Here is a 4,509-nt window from a genome sequence, read left to right on the forward strand (position 1 = left end):
GGGAAGGACCCCCCTATCGCCCACACTCACTTGGCGACGGTTCCAAATGTCACCGCGGAAAGGGGTTAAAAACCATTTGTATAGCACGTCGATGTACCAGTGCCATAACGACAAAAGTGGCAAACAAGATTGCACACAAGACAGATCCGGCAAGAAAATGGCGAACGAAAAAGAGGGTGAATAAAATGGCAAATTTTGTGAAGTGGGGCAGAGGAAAACGAGAGGCAAATGGCAAATAATGTAAATTGTAAGGAGATGAGATTTGTGATTAGAAACCTAGTATATGTTGATGATGTATCCCCGGCAACGGCGCCAGAAATTCCTCTTGATGTTTGCTTGAAGTACGTCGGTATTTCCCCAAAGAGGAAGGGATGATGCAGCACATCAACGGTAGGTATTTGACTCAGTGATGAGACCAAGGTTATCGAACCAGTAGGAGAACCACACAACACTACGTGAACGGCACCTGCACACAAATAACAAATACTCGCAACCCGACGTATTAAAGGGGTTGTCAATCCCTTTCAGGTAACGGCACCAAAAATTGGCAAAAGAACGGGATAAAAATATGATAGATTGGATAAATAGATCTCGCGGGAACGCGAGATAAAATAAATAAGAATAAATTGCAGTAGGGTATTTTTTTGTATTTTTGGTCTAATAGATCTGAAAATAAAAGCAAATAAAAATATATCACAAAGGCAAATATAATAAAGAAGAGACCCGGGGCTGTAGGTTTCACTAGTGGCTTCTCTCGAGAAAAATAGAAAACGGTGGGTAAACGAATTGCTGTTGGGCAATTGATAGAACTTCAAATAATCATGACGATATCCAGGCAATGATCATTATATAGGCATCACGTCCAAGATTAGTAGACTGACTTCTGCCTGCATCTACTACTATTACTCCACACATCGACCGCTATCCAGCATGCTTCTAGTGTATTAAGTCCATGGAGAAATAGAGTAATGCAATAAGAACGATGACATGATGTAGACAAGATCTATTTATGTACAAATAGACCCATCTTGTTATCCTTAATGGCAATGATACATACGTGTCGGTTCCCCTTCTCTTAAGGGCATCGTAAGATCGAACCCATCACAAAGCACCTCTTCCCATTGTAAGACAAATAGATCAAGTTCGCCAAACAAAACCCAAATATAGGAGAAGAAATACGAGGCTATAAGCAATCATGCATATAAGAGATCAAAGAAGACTCAAATAACTTTCATGGATAAAAAGATAGATCTGATCATAAACTCAAAGTTCATCGGATCCCAACAAACACACCGCAAAAAAGAGTTACATCATATGGATCTCCAAGAGACCATTGTATTGAGAATCAAAAGAAAGAGAGGAAGCCATCTAGCTACTAACTACAGACCCGTAGGTCTACAGAGAACTGCTCACGCATCATCGGAGAGGCACCAATGGACATGATGAACCCCTCCGCGATGGTGTCTAGATTAGATCTGGTGGTTCTGGAACTTGCGGCGGCTGGAATTGATTTTCGTTGAATCCCCTAGGGTTTCTGGAATATTGGGGTATTTATAGAGCAAAGAGGCGGTTCGGGAGGCCACCAAGGTGGGCACAACCCATCAGGGCGCGCCCTGGTGTCTTGTCCTCACCTCAGGCTCCCTCTTGGGTACTTCTTTGGCCCACTGGATGTCTTCTGGTCCAAAAAAAATCCACAAAAAGTTTCGCTATGTTTGGACTCCGTTTGATATTGATTTCCTGCAATGTAAAAAACATGCAGAAAACAGCAACTGGCACTTGGCACTATGTCAATAGGTTATTACCAAAAAAATGATATAAAATGACTATAAAATGATTGTAAACATCCAAGAATGATAATATAACAGCATGGAACAATCAAAAATTATAGATACGTTGGAGACGTATCACTCGGCGCGGGCGTGGGCAGCTCCGACGTGGTAGGCCATGGCGGGGCAAAGCAGGGCAGCGGGAGAGGCACGGCTAGCAGTAAAACGGGTCGTGGCCGGCGAAGCGGAGCATGGGATAATGGGACGGCGGGCACGAACAGCGGGTGGCAGCGGTAGAGCTGGGACGGCTGCGAGCGCGGGATGCGGCGAGTCGGGGCGTGGTCAGCGCGCGGGCACGTGCGGCACGTGGTGTGCTTGGGCGCGGCAGGAGCGTGCGGCCACAGGTGGTGAGTGCGGCCGGGGTGAGGTGCGGGCAAACACGAGTGGAGCTGAGCTCCGGGCGTGGATTCGCATGGGAGAGAGAGGGGAAGGGGAGAGGGCTCACGGGGCCCTGTAGTCGAGCAAGGCGTGCTCAGGGAAGGGTCGAGGTGGCGTCGGAGCTCACGGGACGGTGTTATGGCGACGTGGGGGGTTGCGAGGCAATGCGGTGAGGACGAGCACGACGTCAGGGTCGGGCGCCCTGGCGATCCCGATCCAGATTTGGGGGGAGGGGACAGTGACGGGATAGGGTTAGGGTTGGCGCGGGGTGGGGTTAAGCAGGGGGTGGCTCGGCTGGGCCGGCCTGGTCTGCTAGCTGGGCCGGTTGGCACAGTGGGGGGGGGATTAACTTTGGTTTTCTGCCTTTTCTATTTTTGTTTCAGTTTTGCATTTTCTTTTAGTACCAAAAGAGTTTTGTTTTGAACAAAACTTGGCACATAAATCTAACACAATACCTTGAGATGGAATAAAAAGTTTAGGGTCAAAAGGAGTTGTATAACCATTTTTAGAAATTGAAAAGGCCCAATTTAAATGTTGTTGGACCACTAAATAAAATTCCAGGGGCACTTTGGGAATCCAAAAGAGGTTGGTTCCAACATGACAATCACTCGGTGATTATTTGCAACATTATGAACATTTTAGTTTTGACACTTGAATTTTTTTTAGTTTGACTTGATTTTAAATTAGAATTTGAACGGGGTTTGAAACAACGTGAGTTTATCAAAAGTAACCGTGGTGACGTGGCCTCATTAGTAGAGGGTTACTGTAGCTTAATTATCTGGGCGTCACAGGAGTCCATCTACAAATGCCTCTACTGAAGTCTGTGGAGCTGGTGGAGTAGACACTCGAGGAGCAACTGTGGCAGTGGCTGCAGGTGCTGAGAGAGTAGTCCTGGAGTCTGAAACTAGCATAGCTGATGACCTTTTGTGCCCTTGGCACGGTCTGGAATCTGTTTGTTGTAGTTCTAGCATCATTGTCCTCAGCATAATCTCAAAGCTTCTCCACTATGGTCTGAATCTCAGTGACCTTCACATCAAGGTTGTACATATTTCTCTCAGTGATCCTCTTGAGACTCTCCTGATTCTGAGTCAAGGTGGACAAGCTCTTCTCAATCCTCACAGTAGCCTCAAGCAGATAACTGAGCTGATCTTGCTTGGTCTTGAGATTCACTATTGAAGCATCTCGAGCAGTTGCTGCTTTTGTTACCTTTGCAGCCTTTGCTTTCTCGATCTTCTCCTGGGCCTCAGTAGATGTAGGATGTGATGCATCCATGACAACCTCGTTGTCCTCAAAATCAGGCCTAAGAGGTAGATGCTCTTCTTCAAGCAGATATGTCTCAATTCCAACCTTGGACTTGATCAACATATGAATGTGTAGGGCATATCCACGAGACCTCTTCTGGTCGGCTATTGTCCTCTTCACTGTCTCAACTATCAAGCTAATGACTTTGAACTTCTAGGGAATGTCAAAAAAGTGTAGCAAGTTGATTGAATGACCACGTATCATCATGTGATCTCCGGACTTGGGCAACAAAGTATGCCTCAAGATGGTGTTCATGGTGGTCAATCCTGCAAGCAAATAGTATATTGATACAAGCTTGTGTGTCTCTAGAGCTGCATCAGGAATGGGCTTGTACATGTTAGCCATGGAGTTGTGATCCTTTCTAGGTTTGCTATAAACATAAAGAGCATCTTCACTTTCCTTTGGAGCATTTATGAGCTTAGCCCACTCAGAGATTGATGATTGGTACCTGGTGCCCTTGGTCATCCAGACAATCTTCCCATCAGGGTAAAAGTGGGCAGTGGAGTAGAATTGCATAATCATCTCATCGTTCCATTTTGTGAGTTTCTGTCTAACAAACTTATAAACTCCATTCAACCTGAAGCTCTCATGCACATGGGGAAAACAATCCTCATTGTCATCAATATATTCCCAATCAACCCATTTCATATCACAGACTATGGGCTTCTTGGATATGTTTGTCTCCATAGTCCCATACCATGATCCTTTCTCAACTTCATGTTTTCTGCCACAAGATGATCATCATTGTGATCTAGAATCTTGGGCTTCAATTTCCTGAGCACTAGTGGCTCATCATCCTCTTGGACCTCAGGCACTGGGGCCTTGTTCTTCTCTGCAGCTGGGATATTTCTTGTGGATCTCTTTGGAGCAGTTGACTTGGGTGCTTGAGCTGGAGCTATGGGCTTGGGCTTGAAAGGAGCAGCACCAGTCTTGATGGCATCAGGCATCAACTTTTGTGACTTGGCAGGAGGTGCAACAGGCTCTTCTTCCTCCTCTTCTGAAG

The sequence above is a fragment of the Triticum urartu genome, chromosome 3A (genome assembly GCF_056163025.1).
Source record: "Triticum urartu cultivar PI428250 chromosome 3A, HENAU_Tu73, whole genome shotgun sequence".
Classification (NCBI taxonomy): Eukaryota; Viridiplantae; Streptophyta; class Magnoliopsida; order Poales; family Poaceae; genus Triticum; species Triticum urartu.